Source organism: Oncorhynchus keta, chromosome 35 (assembly GCF_023373465.1).
Source record: "Oncorhynchus keta strain PuntledgeMale-10-30-2019 chromosome 35, Oket_V2, whole genome shotgun sequence".
Classification (NCBI taxonomy): Eukaryota; Metazoa; Chordata; class Actinopteri; order Salmoniformes; family Salmonidae; genus Oncorhynchus; species Oncorhynchus keta.
In genome coordinates this window covers 14805587-14826940 of record NC_068455.1, presented here as the reverse complement: position 1 = coordinate 14826940, position 21354 = coordinate 14805587, and the positions used below count along the sequence as shown (strand labels likewise).

Sequence of the window (21354 nt, the reverse complement as noted above, 5' to 3'; positions counted from 1 at the left end):
AACATATTGTTTGAAGCTCGTGGAAGGCTACCCGAAACGTTTGACCCAAGTCAAACAATTTAAAGGCAATGCTACCAAATACTAATTGAGTGTATGTAAACTTCTGACCCACGGAATGTGATGAAAGAAATAAAGGCTGAAATAAATCATTCTCTCTACTATTATTCTGACAATTCAATTTTTTTAAATAAAGTGGTGAACCTAACTGACCTAAGACAGGGAGTTTTTACTAAATGTCAGAAATTGTGTAAAACTGAGTTTAAATGTATTTGGCTATGGTGTATGTAAACTTCCGACTTCAACTGTAGCTACATGGGGGGGGTATCAAATGAATACTTAAGTTGGTAGGAACAAATCTAGCCTATTGCCATGTTATCTGATGATGTATGACTTAATGGCAACATCGAATGTCCACGGAGTGACTATATCTTTGCGCATCGCAAATATGACTTTGCCTGCTTACGCGCCGTAGGCATCCGTTATACAGGGGACTGGCTACTATGGCACCTTGACAGTACTGTAGCCAATGAGATAAGCTTTCCAGTGATATGCAGTTGACCTGGGTGGGACAAAGCAAGGCCTAGAAACTTTTATGTGTAATGCGAACTACTACTACCTGGCTCAGAGACGGAACGCACCGAGCACGCTACATTACATTGTAAACAGATTTCATCGCTTTAATTTCATCGCTTTAGCATAAAGGATGGCTTCTCAAGGGATGAAAAAAGGTAAAACTAAGAATATCGAACAAGAAGCTAAAAAAAGGCAGCCATGAATAGAAGCTTTGAACAAAATACTGGTCCAAATCGCTCGGCCAACAAAGATTGCTTTCCAGAAGAATTGGATCCACTTTATTTTCATGACTTTATATAGCTAATTTACTATATGTATTTCCTTGTCGGTTTTTTGTGCTTTGGATTTAGTGTACGTAGGCCTATGTAAAAAGTAATTTCAATGTTATAGAATTACAAAGTAGTTACTGTCTGTTTCATATTAGTTCTAAGTTTCATCCTTGTAACTTTAGAAAGGCCAGTAAACTCTCATGGCCATTGGGGAGGTCACTAAACTCTCATGGCCATTGGAGAGGCCACTAAACTCTCATGGTTTTTGGAGAGGCCACTAAACTCTCATGGTTTTTGGAGAGGCCACTAAACTCTCATGGCCATTGGAGAGGCCACTAAACTCTCATGGTTTTTGGAGAGGCCACTAAACTCTCATGGCCATTGGAGAGGCCACTAAACTCTCATGGTTTTTGGAGAGGCCACTAAACTCTCATGGCCATTGGAGAGGCCACTAAACTCTCATGGTCATTGGAGAGGCCACTAAACTCTCATGGTCATTGGAGAGGCCACTAAACTCGCATGGTCATTGGAGAGGCCACTAAACTCTCATGGCCATTGGAGAGGCCACTAAACTCTCATGGTCATTGGAGAGGCCACTAAACTCTCATGGTCATTGGAGAGGCCACTAAATCTCATGGTCATTGGAGAGGCCACTAAACTCTCATGGTCATTGGAGAGGCCACTAAACTCGCATGGTCATTGGAGAGGCCGCTAAACTCGCATGGTCATTGGAGAGGCCACTAAAATCTCATGGTCATTGGAGAGGCCACTAAACTCTCATGGTCATTGGAGAGGCCACTAAACTCGCATGGTCATTGGAGAGGCCACTAAACTCTCATGGTCATTGGAGAGGCCACTAAACTCTCATGGTCATTGGAGAGGCCACTAAACTCGCATGGTCATTGGAGAGGCCACTAAACTCTCATGGTCATTGGAGAGGCCACTAAACTCGCATGGTCATTGGAGAGGCCACTAAACTCTCATGGTCATTGTTTATTTGTGGTCTTCACCTCTGCCTTTGTCTCCAAAGTGTTACTGTTTGCATTGTGTGTGTACTTCACACCTTCTATGTTCACTGTACAGATAAAGTTGAAGCTTGGTGTTTTTACTTTACAGTAATGTCGTTTTGTAAATGTAGTCAACTGTAATTCTGTGTGTCTTTATAACAATGTATCCCTTTATTTTATTTTAAGAGTCGAGGATGCAGAGGATTTGGATGATGTTTGGGAGCCACCCCTCCCCAGCAAGCCCCGAACGGCCAAGGTCTTCACCCCCCACTGCTATGTCAATCACCCGTCTGATGGTTCTACATCCACTTTTCATTGGAAATGAATGTACTTCTTGTGTACCAAAACGCAATAAGGCTGTCGGTCTGATAGAGGCGTAAAACCATGCTTGAAACTCCTGTTGTAAAACTGCATTTGTAAATGGATGCCACACGCGCAATTGTAGGATCAGAGAAATAAACATGGTAGCAATGGAACACTTGGATTCAAAGGCCAAAACTGCTTTCTAAATTGTTTTTCAGCAATTGTATGAAGAATTGTTGTGCTTGTCAAAATACATGTTTCCCTCCTATGGTTCTCGCAACTTGAATGCGCCTCGAGAGGAACATTCATCTTGCATTGGACACACAACAACAAGCCGACTAGGTAAATAGGTCAACTATTCTACTATAGTTTTAATAACAATATTACATGGCAAAAATAGTACCGCTGGACAGTTCTATCCTGAGTGATACATCACAGCCTTTGAAAGACTTTGCCAGCGGCAACAATGAGCTCCTCACCGCTGTCTGAGTTGAGCGCTGCTGTGGTACGCATTATAGACTATTTAATTCCCTTCATCTGAACATCGGAGTGTCATCAACAATCATGCATGTCAGTTCAGTGCCCACATCATAACAGAGAAAATAAAATATTTGGGAATATATTTTGAAGAACAGACATGCTTCTGTCTAGATTAGCCTATGTCATATCCAAACCCGTGTTGCGGATCGACACTGATCTCAAAAAAGACCTCTTCAGAATCCATACGACGGAAATAATTTGCAGTGACGGAGAACATTAACCACTGGGTGTGCAGAAGGAATGTCAAGGAGCCTGTGGAGATGATAGCTAATGACAGTTGAGGCCTAGGCCTGTGGAGATGATAGCTAATGAAAGTTGAGGCCTAGGCTTGTGGAGATGATAGCTAATGACAGTTGAGGCCTAGGCCTGTGGAGATGATAGCTAATGACAGTTGAGGCCTAGGCCTGTGGAGATGATAGCAAATGACAGTTGAGGCCTAGGCCTGTGGAGATGATAGCTAATGACAGTTGAGGCCTAGGCCTGTGGAGATGATAGCTAATGACAGCTGAGACCTAGGCCTGTGGAGATGATAGCAAATGACAGTTGAGGCCTAGGCCTGTGGAGATGATAGCTAATGACAGTTGAGGCCTAGGCCTGTGGAGATGATAGCTAATGACAGCTGAGACCTAGGCCTGTGGAGATGATAGCAAATGACAGTTGAGGCCTAGGCCTGTGGAGATGATAGCTAATGACAGCTGAGACCTAGGCCTGTGGAGATGATAGCAAATGACAGTTGAGGCCTAGGCCTGTGGAGATGATAGCTAATGACAGCTGAGGCCTAGGCTTGTGGAGATGATAGCTAATGACAGTTGAGGCCTAGGCCTGTGGAGATGATAGCTAATGACAGCTGAGACCTAGGCCTGTGGAGATGATAGCTAATGATAGCTGAGGCCTAGGCCTGTGGGAGGCATGGTAGCTAATGACAGTTGAGGCCTAGGCCTCTCAGACAGTGCTAATGACAGCTGAGACCAGGCCCAGGAGATGACAGCAAATGACAGTTGAGGGCTAGGCCTGTGGGATGATAGACTAATGGGGCTGGGCCAAGGCATTTGGAGATCCATAGCTAAAAGCTGAGGCCTATCTTCAATGTTTTTCAATAGGCCTGTGGAATTGGATTTGGTTTACTTTCTGAATTGAGGCCCAGGCTCTGGGTTACAGAGTTCAATAAATCTAATAAAATGAGGCCAAGCTTGGAGATGATAATGACAGCTCTAGGCCCTGGAGATATAGTATCTAATGACAGAACCTAGGCCTGTGGAGATGATAGATGACAGCTGAGAGGCATTTGTGTGATAACAAAAACCAAGACAGGCCTATGTGGTGTGTTGATTAGACCAGTCACTAGGCATGTAGATGATAGCAAACCAAGACAGGCCTATTTCTGTGTTGATTAGACCAGTAACTGACATGTAACAACAGGCCAAGACAGGCCTATTTCAGTTGAGGACCAGTCACTGACATGTAACAACAAACCAAGACAGGCCTATTTCAGTGTGGATTAGACCAGTCACTGACATGTAACAACAAACCAAGACAGGCCTATGACAGTGTTGATTAGACCAGTAACTGACATGTAACAACAAACCAAGACAGGCCTATTTCTGTGTTGATTAGACCAGCTAATGACATGTAACAACAAACCAAGACAGGCCTATTTCAGTGTTGATTAGGCCTGTGGTGATGATGTAACAACAAACCAAGACAGGCCTATTTCAGTGTTGACTAGACCAGTCACTGACATGTAACAACAAACCAAGACAGGCCTATTTCAGTGTTGATTAGACCAGTAACAACAAACCAAGACAGGCCTATTTCAGTTTGATTCAGACCAGTCACTGACATGTAACAACAAATCCAAGACAGGCCTATTTCAGTGTTGATTAGACCAGTCACTGACATGTAACAACAAACCAAGACAGGCCTATTTCAGTGTTGATTAGACCAGTAACTGACATGTAACAACAAACCAAGACAGGCCTATTTCAGTGTTGATTAGACCAGTCACTGACATGTAACAACAAACCAAGACAGGCCTATTTCAGTGTTGATTAGACCAGTAACTGACATGTAACAACAAACCAAGACAGGCCTATTTCAGTGTTGATTAGACCAGTAACAACAAACCAAGACAGGCCTATTTCAGTGTTGATTAGACCAGTAACAACAAACCAAGACAGGCCTATTTCAGTGTTGATTAGACCAGTAACAACAAACCAAGACAGGCCTATTTCAGTGTTGATTAGACCAGTCACTGACATGTAACAACAAACCAAGACAGGCCTATTTCAGTGTTGATTAGACCAGTCACTGACATGTAACAACAAACCAAGACAGGCCTATTTCAGTGTTGATTAGACCAGTCACTGACATGTAACAACAAACCAAGACAGGCCTATTTCAGTGTTGATTAGACCAGTCACTGACATGTAACAACAAACCAAGACAGGCCTATTTCAGTGTTGATTAGACCAGTAACTGACATGTAACAACAAACCAAGATAGGCCTATTTCAGTGTTGATTAGACCAGTCACTGACATGTAACAACAAACCAAGACAGGCCTATTTCAGTGTTGATTAGACCAGTCACTGACATGTAACAACAAACCAAGACAGGCCTATTTCAGTGTTGATTAGACAGTCACTGACATGTAACAACAAACCAAGACAGGCCTATTTCAGTGTTGATTAGACCAGTCACTGACATGTAACAACAAACCAAGACAGGCCTATTTCAGTGTTGATTAGACCAGTAACAACAAACCAAGACAGGCCTATTTCAGTGTTGATTAGACCAGTCACTGACATGTAACAACAAACCAAGACAGGCCTATTTCAGTGTTGATTAGACCAGTCACTGACATGTAACAACAAACCAAGACAGGCCTATTTCAGTGTTGATTAGACCAGTAACTGACATGTAACAACAAACCAAGACAGGCCTATTTCAGTGTTGATTAGACCAGTCACTGACATGTAACAACAAACCAAGACAGGCCTATTTCAGTGTTGATTAGACCAGTAACTGACGTGTAACAGACTCGTAGTGTTTGATCATTTAAATGCTTCCAAGACTCTGCCACTTTCCTATCGTAAAACACATTCGACTTCTTTGATATGCTCAGATAAGGAATTTTTACAAGTTATAGCCTACTTTATTAGCAAACTCTCAAAAGTGATGAGAACTTATTTTTAGCATTCTGTGTGAGGCTACTCTAGCATTCTGTGTGAGGAAGTAGGCTACTCTAGCATTCTGTGTGAGGAAGTAGGCTACTCTAGCATTCTGTGTGAGGAAGTAGGCTACTCTAGCATTCTGTGTGAGGAAGTAGGCTACTCTAGCATTCTGTGTGAGGAAGTAGGCTACTCCTAGCATTCTGTGTGAGGAAGTAGGCTACACTTAGCATTCTGTGTGAGGAAGTAGGCTACTCTTAGCATTATGCAAAGAGGCCTCAGAACACTCTTTGCTTACATGACATGACATCACAATGTCACAGTGTATCACCAGCACATGAGCAATCCCATGATGCAATGGGACAGGGGTGGTTAACGTCAATTACAGCACAGATGCAGACAGTTAGATAACAGTGAAATCAAGAAGACAGTGAAATTTGATACAATGTCGTTGACACGTTGTTGGAATCCCACACACACAGTGGCCCTAGCGCTGCATCTCTCTCGCTCTTCCTAGATAAGACTAGCAGAGCAGCATACATTTAGTGTGTTGTCGTACAGTCAGGGAACATACAGTCAGGGAACCCCAACCGTCATCTCTCTGTGTGAGAAGCCACCAATAAAACACACTCTGCAGTAGCCTAAGTTTCAAGGTCACAGAGGCTCTATTCCAATCCCCTGCCTCTCTGGAGTCAGATACATTCCTGTTAGAAAATGAGCACTTTTTTGTACAGCGGGAGTAGTATATTTTCTTCAATCTCTCCACCTGGGCAATTCATAAAGCATCTCTGAGTAGAAGTGTTTTCTATTCCGCAACAAAGCCTCCTTCACTCACGCTGCCAAGCTTACCCTAGTAAAACTGACTATCCTACCGATCCTCGACTTCGGCGATGTCATCTACAAAATTGCTTCCAACACTCTTCTCAGCAAACTGGATGCAGTTTATCACAGTGCCATCCTTTTTGTCACTAAAGCACCTTATACTACCCACCACTGCGACTTGTATGCTCTAGTCGGCTGGCCCTCGCTACATATTCGTCGCCAGACCCACTGGCTCCAGGTCATCTACAAGGCCATGCTAGGCAAAGCTCCGCCTTATCTCAGCTCACTGGTCACGATGGCAACACCCATCCGTAGCACGCGCTCCAGCAAGTATATCTCATTGATCATCCCTAAAGCCAACACCTCATTCGGCCACCTTTCGTTCCAGTACTCTGCTGCCTGTGACTGGAACGAATTGCAAAAATCGCTGAAGTTGGAGACTTTTATCTCCCTCACCAACTTCAAACATCAGCTAGCTGAGCAGCTAACCGATCGCTGCAGCTGTACATAATCTATTGGTAAATAGCACACACATTTTCACCTACCTCATCCCCACAGTTTTTATTTATTTACTTTTCTGCTCTTTTGCACACCAATATCTCTACCTGTACATGATCATCTGATCATTTATCACTCCAGTGTTAATCTGCAATATTGTAATTATTCGCCTACCTCCTCATGCCTTTTGCACACATTGTATATAGACTCCCCTTTTTTTCTACTGTGTTATTGACTTGTTACATTTACATTTAACATTTTACATTTAAGTCATTTAGCAGACGCTCTTATCCAGAGCGACTTACAAATTGGTGCATTCACCTTATGACATCCAGTGGAACAGCCACTTTACAATAGTGCATCTAAATCTTTTAAGGGGGGGGGGGTGAGAAGGATTACTTTATCCTAATTGTTTACTCCATCTGTGTTGTCTGTTCACACTGCTATGCTTTATCTTGGCCAAGTCGCAGTTGCAAATGAGAACCTGTTCTCAACTAGCCTACCTGGTTAAATAAAGGTGAAATAAATAAAAAAAATAAAAAAGTGCTGATCTAGGATCCGTTTTGACTTTTAGATCACAATGAATAATATTACAGTGTTTATTTATTTTACCTTTATTTAACTAAGCAAGTCAGTTAAGAACAAATTCTTATTTTCAATGATGGCCTAGGAACAGTGGGTTAACTGCCTGGTTGAGGGGCAGAACGACAGATTTTTACCTTGTCAGCTCAGGGATCCGATCTTGCAACCTTTCGGTTACAAGTCCAACGCTCTAACCATTAGGCGACCTGCCGCCCCTGTGTATGGACAGGGAAGACCTGATCCTAGAATAGCACTCCTACTTTGAGATCATTTATGAATACAGGTACAGAAGGCTGCCTGCTGCCTCAGAGCCAGCCCAGAACCACCCCACTCAGCCAGCAAGTGGCTGGTCCACACTGTTGTAGTTGAGACCCAAATGGCACCATATTCCCTATTGAGTGCACTACATTTGACCAGAGCCCTATGTGCCCCAGTTAAAAGTAGTGCACTATAAATTGAATATTTAAATGTGCTGGAAGACTAGTCTGCATGTCACAGTAATAAAGCAGTCATGATGAGATGATAGGGCTACTTCCATTCCTATTAGTCTGAGCAGTCACACATCCACAAACACACACACCCACACACACACACACACACACACACACACACACACACACACACACACACACGTGTCAAGTCAACACGGTAAATAGGAGTCATTAAACTAGGGGAAACACCTCCAATGTTTGCTAATCTAATTCATTAGTGGGTTAGAGCAGCCTCAGCCTGGTCTATTGGAGCAGAGACGTCCTCCTCTATGGGTGACTCAAATGGTGCCCTATTCCCTATGAGCCCTGGACAAAAATAGTGCACTATGTAGTAGAGGTCGACCGATTAATCGGCATGGACGATTCAAGTTTGTATAACAATCGATTACATTGCAATCCACGAGGAGACTGTGTGGCAGGCTGACCACCTGTTACGCGAGTGCAGCAAGGAGCCAAGGTAAGTTGCCAGCTAACATTAAACTTGCCTTGTAAAAAACAATCAATCATAACATAATCACTAGTTAACTACACATGGTTGATGATATTACTAGTTTAACTAGCTTGTCCTGCGTTGCATATAATCAATGTGGTGCCTGTTAATTTATCATCGAATCACAGCCTACTTCGCCAAATGAGTGATTATTTAACAAAAGCGTATTCGCATCAGGGTATATGCAGCAGTTTGGGCCGCCTGGCACGAAGCAAACTGTGTGAAGAACATTCCTTCCTAAATAAGACCGTAATGAATTTGCCAGAATTGTACATAATTATGACAGAACATTGAAGATTAGGCTGGCAATACTATAGTGCCTATGAGAACATCCAATAGTCAAAGGTATATGGAATACAAATCGCATAGAGAGAAATCGCCCTATAAATACGACATTAACTACAACCTAAAACTTCTTACCTGGGAATATTGAAGACTCATGTTAAAAGGAACCACCAGCTTTCATATGTTCTCATGTTCTGAGCAAGAAACCTAAACAATATATTTTTTACATGGCACATATTGCACTTTTACTTTCTTCTCCAACACTGTTTTTGCATTATTTAAACCAAATTGAACATGTTTCATTATTTATTTGAGACTAAATAGATTTTATTTATGTATTATATTAAGTTAAAATTAAAGTGTTCATTCAGTATTGTTGTATTTGCCATTATTACAAAAATATATGTAAAAAATAATATAAAAAAATGGCAGATTAATCGGTATCTGCTTTTTCCCCAATAATCGGTATCGGTATTTGCATTGACAAATCATAAATCGGTCAACCTCTACTATGTAGGGAATAGGGTGCCATTTGGGATGCTGACCTCTGGAGATTAAAGGAGTGTCTGATTCCCTAACTGCTGCTGCCTGAGCCTGGCTGTTCAGTCATCTCTCTGTTTAAAGCCCTAGAGCCTAGCCATGAAGCCTAGCCATGGAGCCTAGCCCTGGAGCCTAGCCCTAGAGCCTAGCCCTGGAGCCTAGCCCTGGAGCCTAGCCCTAGAGCCTAGCCCTAGAGCCTAGCCCTGAAGCCTAGCCCTGGAGCCTAGCCCTGGAGCCTAGCCCTGGAGCCTAGCCCTAGAGCCTAGCCCTAGAGCCTAGCCCTGGAGCCTAGCCATGGAGCCTAGCACTGGAGCCTAGCCCTGGAGCCTAGCCCTGGAGCCTAGCCCAGCCCTGGAGCCTAGCCCTGGAGCCTAGAACTGGAGCCTAGCTCTGGAGCCTAGCTCTGGAGCCTAGCCCTGGAGCCTAGCCCTAGAGCCTAGCCATTGAGCCTAGCCATGGAGCCTAGCCCTAGAGCCTAGCCCTAGAGCCTAGCCATGGAGCCTAGCCCTGGAGCCTAGCTCTGGAGCCTAGCCATGGAGCCTAGCCCTAGAGCCTAGCCCTGGAGCCTAGCCCTAGAGCCTAGCCATGGAGCCTAGCCCTGGAGCCTAGCCCTGGAGCCTAGCTGGAGCCTAGGAGCCTAGCCCTGGAGCCTAGCCCTGGAGCCTAGCACTGGAGCCTAGCCATGGAGCCTAGCTATGGAGCCTAGCTCTGGAGCCTAGCCATGGAGCCTAGCCCTAGAGCCTAGCCCTAGAGCCTAGCCATGGAGCCTAGCCCTAGAGCCTAGCCCTGGAGCCTAGCCCTAGAGCCTAGCCATGGAGCCTAGCCCTAGAGCCTAGCCCTGGAGCCTAGCCATGGAGCCTAGCCCTAGAGCCTAGCCCTAGAGCCTAGCCCTAGAGCCTAGCCCTAGAGCCTAGCCCTGGAGCCTAGCCATGGAGCCTAGCCCTAGTGCCTAGCCCTAGAGCCTAGCCATGGAGCCTAGCCCTAGAGCCTAGCCATGGAGCCTAGCCCTGGAGCCTAGCCCTGGAGCCTAGCCCTGGAGCCTAGCCATGGAGCCTAGCCATGGAGCCTAGCCATGGAGCCTAGCCATGGAGCCTAGCCATGGAGCCTAGCCCTAGAGCCTAGCCATGGAGCCTAGCCACGAAGCCTATTTTATTGATTTTTTATTTCACCTTTATTTAACCAGGTAGGCTAGTTGAGAACAAGTTCTCATTTACAACTGTGACCTGGCCAAGATAAAGCAAAGCAGTTTGACACATACAACAACAGAGTTACACATGGAATAAAACAAACATACAGTCAATAATACAGTACAAAAAGACTATATACAGTGTGTGCATATGATGTAAGAAAAGGGAGGTAAGGCAATAAATAGGCCATGGTGGCGAAGTAATTACAATATAGCAATTAAACACTGGAATGGTAGATGTGCAGCCTAGCCCTGGAGCCTCCCCTGAGAGCATGGTGATAGTCAGAAGTGAGTAGGCATGATAGTAGTGAATGATGTTGGGGTTGTCTCTCAATATCTTAACCTCACTAAAGTACTTGCAGACTACTGTATTGCTCAATTGCTGTATAAAGAATGTATTGATTGTATGCGAGATTCTGTACTGTAAAATGTGCCTGTTGATAAGCTATTCTTCTCAACTCATGAGTTGCTCTGGATCTTGAATCACAAGCTATGAATTAAGTATTGTCTGTACCACACATGACTATGCAGCTACAGTACTCCCTCTCTCACACACACACACACACACACACACACACACACACACACACACACGTCAGTTTAACATAACCATAATATGACGTGAGTGATTGATTAGAAACAAAGCTATGGAGTTACTGTCAAAATAATGTCTGTTGACAGAAATGGCTGTCTGTCATACTGGGGCTGCTATACCGCAAACGAACAAGCTCGAGACAAATATATCCACTATCATTACCAGAATAAAAATGTTATGACGACAATGCACGATATAAATTCGCTCTACTAACAGTCAGCTGTTACAAAGTAATAACCACATAAGTAAGTAATTGGTGTGTTACAATGTGTAACCACCGCGCCTGTGTTGTTGCTTTACGAAGCTGCGTAGCTAGCCTAGCGTTGCTACAGCAGATTTACGATTGCGCGAACACGCACATTGATTGCACACACGGGCTATATACTAGAGTGCCTTTTTGCATTTAGCTATTGGTTAGCATAAAGATAATCAACCTACTAAGGCTATGGGGAAACTGCGTTCTAAAATATCATCTCGATGCATCTAGTTATGGGACGACCTTGGCAGCGATGATACATTGCGTCAGTCCTTTTAAAATGTAGCTAATGTGGCCTACTGCATTCGTGCATGTTGACGTCAGCCAATGTTAGCTAGCAAGCTATCAGGATCCGTTTGCATAGCTGCGGTGCCCATACCTTGACCACTCCGATCCTTGATCCGAAAGGAGCCGGGCGTGGTTACAAATAATCCTCTGTTTGTCTTGACGGAATGTTGACACATTGAGTGGAATTCCACAGCGGGCGCGTTATTATGCATGCAACGTTGATTCTGCAGCTGAGGTTTACATACAGACATGTGAATTCAGCAGTGACATAATGAGTTTGATTTAATCGTCCCTTTTCTACTTCTCTCTCCCTGTCACCTCAGCATCTCTCTCTCTCTCTATCGCTGCAGATCCCTGACGCGACTAACGGTATCAGCCAGCCTGACTGCGCGCTCGTTCACGATCATATCCCCCTCGCAACAAGCTCGCTATGTAAACGCATTCGTGATTTAAAGCGCTAGTGCAAGTGTAATTATGTTTCATGGGCATGGCCGCGCCCAATATTCCATAGGAAGTTCCCGGACTTTAGTTACTGTTACTAGGTCTTGCAAACCTCATATTACAATGTCACCTCCTCTATTCTATTCTGGTGTATTTGCATGTAATTGTTTTCATCAAGATAAAACAGCGTTGTAGATTTTGGTGCAACATGCCAATATCATGTGTGCTTTGGTATTGTCTCTCTACCACAATTTTAAGAGTTATTGTATTAACAACCACTATTCACTGAACATTTGCTGACAGCTCAGAAATATATATTTTTTAGGGGTAAATACTTCAAAGGAGCTTAATAAGAATGTTCAAAACTGCTCATATAGTTTTTGGAGCCAACCCCAAACAACTACATCTACCTCACTTGATTATTGCTGACCTGTTATATGAGCATGTGCTAGGTTTTCTCACGGTGCTTACACCTATCTATTTGTACATTCATTTTCAGAAGTGAAAGACGTCCCAAGGATCCCGGATTTCACTCATTGATTACGTATCCATGCACAAGACAGTACAATATACAACTCTGTTGTATTTCCTTTTAGCTACATCAAAGCATAATTTGAGAGGAGTCGTTTCGTGTGTAACAGTTAGCTCGATCTAGCTATGATCGCCAATGGAAATCAAACGGTCTGAACGCCAACTAGTAGCTAATGTGTAGCTAACGGGGCTAGCATACCGTGCGTTCATGTTGCTCTCGCCAGTCCTGGCAGTATTCTGTCCAGTAGATTCCCACCGCCCTCTCGTCACTACAGGATGCCCAAGCGCTTCGGAGCGCTAGTTCTTGTCGGACTGGCTCTGGCGTGCTTTGCTTCCTAGGTGCTGGAGAGCTATGACACCCCCCAACGCAGGCTGTCTACACCGAATTGGGCAATAAATGTCTATATTTGTACATGGCCAATCAGTTGACTGGAGTAGATTCTAGAATGAGGTAAAGAAGCCGCAGACCTACAGATATGTGCATTCTTTGTGAATTTCACCTCAAAGCTGAGCAGTCAGTCACTTCACTGCTTAATGCCCCTCCACTGGTATTGAATTACAAACACTATTATCTACAATACAACATTCATATGTCTAGCTTTCTACCAACCAGCTCTCTATGGCAGCCCAATTCACATTTTTTTCTTTACTAACTGGTCTTTCAACCAATCAGATCAGCTCTGAACAAGATTTATTTTACCTTTCACTACAGATTTATTTACATTTACATTTACATTTAAGTCATTTAGCAGACGCTTTTACGACAGATTTGTACCTTGTCAGCTCAGGGGTTTGAACTTGCAACCTTCCGGTTACTAGTCCAACACTCTAACCACTAGGCTACCCTGATGTGAAAAGATCTAAAGTGATTGGTCAAGACCCCCTCAGGTAACTCCTTGATCTGTGCTGATGTTTCCATCACCCCTGGACCCAAGCGGCCGTTCAACTTATTTGGCATTCTCAACCTGGTAGAGGATGCCCACAACCAGCCCAACACTAGCCTGGTCCCAGATCTGTTTGGCGTGACAACAACCATAGAAGTTGGCTGTAAAGATCTGGGACCAGGCTAGCTCAACACATCTGAATAATATTTCTACTCCACTCTAATCTATTCCTACTCCATGTCATTAACTTAAACATAAGACAGACATAGCGCAGGGGTGGGCAACTCCAGTCCTTGAGGTCCTGATTGATGTCACACTTTATCTCCTTCCCTAGCAAACAAAGCTGATTAATGAAATTGCATTCTAAACTGAAGATCATGACTGGGTGATTATTGGAGTGAGGTTTGTTAGCTGGGGCTGACACCAATCAGGCCCTCGAGGACTGGAGTTGCCCACCCCTGCGTGTCTTTATATAACTCCATACATGACAGTACCAGATGGATCGGTTGGCATCCTTCAGGACTGAGCCACAGCTGGAACCAGTCCATCTGGTTTGGCCACTATACCACTTCAACTGTTATCTCCCCTCCTCCAGGGGTGAAAGGGGTGATGAGGTAGCAATATCAAATACAATCAAATGTTATTTGTCACATACACATGGTTAGCAGATGTTAATGCGAGTGTAGCGAAATGCTTGTGCTTCTAGTTCCGACAATGCAGTGATAACCAACAAGTAATCTAACTAACAATTCCAAAACTACTGTCTTATACACAATGTAAGGGGATAAAGAATATGTACATAAGGATATATGAATGAGTGATGGTACAGAGCAGCATAGGCAAGATACAGTAGATGGTATCGAGTACAGTATATACATATGAGATGAGTATGTAAACAAAGTGGCATAGTTAAAGTGGCTAGTGATACATGTATTACATAAAGATGCAGTCTATGATATAGAGTACAGTATATACGTATATACGTATGCATATGAGATACAATAGTGTGTGTGTGTGTGTGTGTGTGTGTATGTGGTGTGTGGTTGTGAGGGGTGATTAGGTAACAGAAGAATGTTTGTGGGTTAAGTTTCTATTGAGTCAATCTGGTTTCCCTGCTCTCCTTGTTACTGTATCTCTAATGCCAACAACCAATACAGCACAGCATTTCAATCTCATCCCATGTGGATATGTTTAGGACAAAGAACAACTTCTAAAAGTTAGAATACCTCATGAAACAAGTTACTATCTGGTAACTATGGAAGTGTCATGGTTGTTATAACAACCTTGTCATTTTTGCCTGTGTGTGTGTGTACAATGTCATCCATTTCATGTGATATGTGTAAGAATATGTCGAAGATAAATACATAATCCCTCAACCCTGTTAATACGACCTTCTTGGTTTCCTCTTTATAGAAATGAATAAGAGGATATGAGAGGAAGCTTCTATTAGTCACCATGGTTTCAGCAGATGTCATTCCATTTGGTGCGTTCCAGCACCTGAGACCTCTTCAGGATGTTGTGATAGACCTGCCACTATACCTCATGCTACAGGGAGTCCACCTTGCTCTCCATTTCACATCTGTCAGGTCACCTGTTAGGTGGACAGACATTTTTCATGTTGGCTCCCCTGTCTCTGCAGGTGTGTTTGATGACCTTTCCCTATGTTGTACTGTATTCTAACCCTGGTCTCGCTGGTCCACTCAGGACCATAACCCTGGTCACTCTGGTCCCCTCCGGACCATAAGCCTAGTGTCTCCGGTCCCATTAGGATCATAACCGTGGTCTCTCTGGCCCCAGTCAGAGAGATGCCCCAGTCACAGCGATTCAAGTTACTGTTAACGGAGTGGAGTTGGGTAAAGGCCGGTTGGCTGGGGGCCCCTGTATGTTCTGCCATGTAACCCCTCGCGCTACCTCACTGGTGTCATGACATTGCCCTCTTTGGGTACAGCAAGCCCCATCCTCCTCTCCCTGTCTCCTACACCCAGGCTGCTGTGGTCAGAGAGAGGTCGTAAATTCCTGGAGGAGATTATCTCCTCATGGCCACAGTATAGAGACAGAGTGAATTTTCATAGAGAACAAAGGAATTTCTTCCACCTCACAGAACTTGAGGTCCAAACAACATTTATGTTCTGGAAAAGGTATAAAAGATCGGTTAAGAATCCAGCTACGAACTGGTTAAGAATCCAGCTACGAACTGGTCTGTTTAGTACAATTTTGTGAAACTCATGGGAGACAATACAGTCACATTACCATAATGCTGTTTATATAATAGCCTCAGATATGAGGTTTACATCTAATTGTTGTTTAAGATTAATGAGTGAAGATGATACTGTTTGTAAAATTGTGTAATGTGATTTTGGACTGTTTAATGAAGGAAACTCCAATTCCCTTTTGAATTTAACTAAATCAGAGGACCGCCCATGAGCCCAGTTCGGACCTGGTGTCATGAGACAGCCTTTTTCTGCAACTCCTGAATAAAACCCCCAGTTTGAGAATTTCTCAACAGACCATGTTGCTCTCAATTACGAGAGGACTAAGGTTGCAGACCAGATGGCTGAATATTTTAACCATCCCTCGTGGTTAAACTATTAGACTATTGATTAGACTATCGATACCGACAGAATAAGAACAAGTCTTTGATATTAATTACTAGTCTGCAGCTAGGAATTCTGTACCATTGAACGCGAAGACCGACAACCGCCGAAACATCTATCCATAATGACATGAATGAATGTCACTCTGAACTAACCATTCTAACCACGACAGAGAGGGCGGACAAACTCTCCAACAGAAACTAACTTTTCAACAGATACCCCGACGACACATTGAGCGTAAATATATTAATTGATTGCAATTGTTCCCGAATGAGTGAACATTCATGTGCAAAGGATTAGCATTTCAATTGTTATAATTATCAACTGTGTTGTCTTATCTCAGTTGATCCCCACTTCCCTTTTGTACACCAAGCCGCGATGCCGGTTTATCCCACTAGGGAAACTCCGTTATCATTTCCGTGTAACTATCTACTGTTTGTTTATGCATTTCTGTGAATTACTTAGTAAATAAATCATTTAAGACAATTGATGTATGGATAACTCATAGTGAAGACTGGGTTCGTGTGTGTGAGGTTATACTTTTTTTTCAAAGTAGATTTGTTTAAAACACTGATTTAGCACACTGTAGAAAATGATTTACTGACATCTTTGGAATACTAGTTCTGTCGGTGATCTGGTGATAATATGCAGCCTCTTATTTTGTGTGTGTGTGTGTGTGCGTGCGTGCATGTGCGTGTGTGTGCACCTGTGTGCATGTTCACCTGTGTGTGTGTCAGGACATGGCAGGGTGGTCGGCATTTCGAGAACAGCTCTTCATTCTGCAAGAGGACCTGTCCCCCAGCTTTGGTTTCTTCTAGTCCTGTATCCTGCTCACTGACCACTACTTCCTGGTAAGAAGACAAGGAAGAATACTTGATTTTCCAGTCAGACTTGAGATTCAAATCGCTGACCTTCCAGTTGTTGACCCGCTTTCCTAATCAATCAATCAAATGTATTTACATCAGCAGATGTTCCAAAATGCTATACAGAAACCAAGCCTAAAACCCCAAACAGCAAGCAATGCAGATGTAGAAGCACGGTGGCTAGAAAAAACTCCCTAGAAAGGCATGAACCTAAGAAAGAAACCTAGAGAGTGTCATGACGTTGGCCTGGGGGATAGGTTTATGCAGTGGCGTGCCGTGGGCCTGAGGCCTGGGCCTTCAGTGAGTTCCTACACAGTCCCACCCGAATTAATCCACCTCTTATTACCATCATTATGATGCCATGGCTCTAGACACTATACATTTACACAGAAATGCAGTATAACCAGGCGTTGCGTCACCTTGAAATTGACATTTTTATTCAGAGAATTGCAGGGGAAGAGTACAATACAGTAAAGTTCAACTAATAGGCAAGAACATAGTCGAGTACAACAGAGTTATATTAATATTCTTCTTCTATCCATTTCTGGTCCACAAACTTTGAGCTTTAAGTCAAAAAAATAAAATAAATACAGTTCCTGTTTACCCAAAAACATGACACAATCAATGAGTCTTTTCAATATTTCCCTTCACCTTTTCATTGTGCAGCTCCGTTGCCCTGCGCGCTTGTTCGTTTATTTTTTTATTTTTTTATTTAACCTTTAACCAGGTAGGCTAGTTGAGAACAAGTTCTCATTTAGAACTGCGACCTGGCCAAGATAAAGCATAGCAATATGAACAGACAACACAGAGTTACACATGGAATAAACAGTTAACAAGTCAATAACACAGTAGGGAAAAAAAGGGGGAGTCTATATACATTGTGTGCAAAAGGCATGAGGAGGTAGGCGAATAATTACAATTTTGCAGATTAACACTGGAGTGATAAATGATCAGATGGTCATGTACAGGTAGAGATATTGGTGTGCAAAAGAGCAGAAAAGTAAATAAATAAAAACAGTACTGGGATGAGGTAGGTAAAAATGGGTGGGCTATTTACCGATAGACGTTGAGCTGTAGATCCACACGGGTGTCCCCAAAAATGTTCAAAAGCACCTTTGCTTGTAAGTGCCCAGCCGTACTTTGGTGTCTCGTTGCTTTTTGGTGTGTCGTTGCTTTTCTTGAAAAGTTTGTCTTGAGAATGGCGTTATAATTATATCCTCAACCAAATCGATATCTTCTCCTCCTTCCGCCATTGTGGGTTGAAAAAGTACTCAGTAGTACGCGAATGAATTCGTTTATCAAATTCAGTTTCCTAGTTCTGCATAGACCTGCCCATATAGGACTTGCCTTTCAATATTGGTAATCCAATCAAAAGACGTGCACGCACTACGCCTGCTAGCTGGCTCCCGTGTAACACTGGAGCCAGCCAGCAGGCCTACAATAGCCAACTCTAAAGCTGATTGGTTGACACTACATTTTCATTTCCATTCACTTTAAGCTACAAGCGCCCGCACTGTTGATTCTGAAGGCCTGAGGGCAGATTTTAGACCCCTGGCAACACATGATGGCTGAATATGATTGGATAAAAGATCTAATACAAAGACCAGCCCTCCAAACCTCAACGTGGGACTGGAAGCAGTGCAACCAAGAGGAAAGCTATGAAATGAAGAGTATAACTCTTACTCTGGGGAATAATTTAATACATATTTGTAGGAAAATATATTTAAAAAAAAATTATATTCTGAAGATGTTTTGGCCAGCAGAGAAGGCCTTGCTGGCCCTGACAGCCCACCACTGGGTTTATGACAGTCATAAATACCTCTTCCCTCCTTTTTCCTCTCTCTACCCTACTGAAGTTACATTTGCAAAACCCTTGGTTAACATAGAGATTCTGGGAACGTCAGAAGGTGGGGGGAAATTAACTATATTCTGGTAATCCGACCAATGGAACATATGCTTAATGAATATGATGTCAGTTCGGTTGTCATCTGAGACATTCTCATCAATGATAAGATGACATAAACTCTACAGTGGAAAGTCTACACATCAGAGTTATCGGATTCACACGGAATTGATGTTCAATATAAATGTTTGAATATGAAATTATTTTTGATGGGATGAAATGTGATTTTAGCTTCTAAAATGTGAGATGTGGGTTTTCATAAGACAGGGCTGCACACTCAGTGGCCCACCCACGTGAAGAGACAGAGGTTGTAAACTATGAAACACACCCCTTTTCTCCCTTCCTATATAAGCCATGATGACAATAGAACTTCCTGTTCATGGGATGTAGGACGACGGTCCTATGTCAGAATGGTTCCGATAATAACTACAGAACGAAGCCAACATCAGCGTGAGCTTTGGTTGCGAATGATATGAACTTTGAACTTTTATTCACTACAGACGTGATACGTCCTCGCCGTTGAGTTAGCAACCGCAGGTTAGGGAGGAACTGACAGAGTATCCCGTCTACCACTCAACGACGTTACTACAACGTATCCAATTGACCACCAGAGACATTCTTCAAAGGACTCGGTTGGGGAACAAGGCCTTCCATCTACCACCAACCTACCGGAGCGCAGCTCAGAGTAAATACATTTACATTTACATTTAAGTCATTTAGCAGACGCTCTTATCCAGAGCGACTTACAAATTGGTGCATACACCTTATGACATCCAGTGGAACAGCCACTTTACAATAGTGCATCTAAATCTTTTTAGGGGGGGGGGGGTGAGAAGGATTACCTATCCAATATTTATTGCATTTTCCTTTTCCAAATGGGCGGTAATTTAAAAGGCATAAGATACTGTATTTACGACAGCACAGCTTCGCCTTAGTTCCTCAGTCTTCCCGCTCTTTCACTCAAACCCAGCCCCTTTTCTTTTGTGTAACCAGCTGTCATATCTGTTCCGCCCGCTAGGGACGTTTTCCTTTATGATGTAATTTGTAATCAAGTTATGATTTAATTATGTGTATGTGTAATTCTGCGTGATTAGTTAGGTATTTAGTAAATAAATAATTAAACGCAATTTTGTATTGTTGATTCAAATTGTTAGCCAGGGTTCGTGCAGAATTTACAACTTTCAGATGAGATGGAATTAAGGTGACGGTTGATATTGACTGCTATTGATGTAAAATACTGTATTACTAGGTCTTTAAGAGTTTATTCGGAAGATAACAGCTCTATAAATATTATTTTGTGGTGCCCAACTCTCTAGTTACTGTAATTACATTTACATGATTAGCTCAATCAGGTGATATTAATTACGGAGAAATTATTTTATAGAATAGCATGTCATATCACTTAATCCGGCATAGCCAAAGACACGACAAGAGGAACCAGGCTCTGAGGGGTGGCCAGTCCCCTTCTGGCTGTGCCGGGTGGAGATTCTAACAGTACATGGCCAATAAGGCCAGATAGTTCTCCAAGATGTTCAAACGTTCATAGATGACCAGCAGGGTCAAATAATAATCACAGTGGTTATAGAGGGTGCAACCGGTCAGTACATGAGGAGTAAATGTCACTTGGCTTTTCATAGCCAGGCATTCAGAGGTCGAAATAGCAGGTGCGGTAGAGAGAGAGAGAGTTGAAAACAGCAGGTCTGGGACAAGGTGGCACCTTCAGTGAATAGATCAGGGTTCCATAGCTGCAGGCAGAACAGTTGAAACTGGAGCAGCAGCATGACAGCAAGGAGTCATCAGGACAGATAGTCCTGAGGCATTGTCGTAGGTCTCATACCATGAGGTCCTCTAACATTAACCCACCATGTCTTTACCAGGACTGACTAGCTGTGCTCCGGGGGTTTTAAACTCACATATTGTAACAGTACCATTTGTACTGTCTGTCTACAGGCCCGGGTAGCTTTTCTGGTAGTGATGCTACTGAATATTGGAGTGCTGGTGGCGTCTGTCACATAAACCTTGATAATATCAAGCTGGTTGTTACCTGTGTGAAAAGGATTGTTCTCAACCATCCTATACAGTGAAAATGTAAACTCTAGGGATTTTACATCTAATAGTATTCTACATAACCTCATGTTGATAAATACATGTATTGTCTGTTATAGGCAATTTGTTGTCGATTACATTACTTTTTTCGACTTGTTGTTTTTATTCTTAAAGATGCAGTATAAAGGTTTTGTATAA

General features: G+C 43.1%; 1 protein-coding gene across 4 annotated transcripts in view; it reads right to left on the bottom strand.

The window, feature by feature from the left end:
• LOC118374147 (tau-tubulin kinase 2-like) overlaps window positions 1-17193 on the bottom strand; it is a 48522-nt gene extending 31329 nt beyond the window's left edge. For 2 of the 4 annotated variants that reach the window (XM_052496619.1, XM_052496622.1), the window contains exon 1: window positions 11986-12312. The gene's annotated coding sequence lies outside the window, so the exon portion shown is untranslated. Of the gene's footprint in view, window positions 1-11985; window positions 12313-13065; window positions 13205-17066 lie in introns of those variants that run through there. The other 2 variants (XM_052496620.1, XM_052496621.1) reach the window with 2 other exon arrangements.
• Window positions 17194-21354: the final 4161 nt, after the last annotated feature.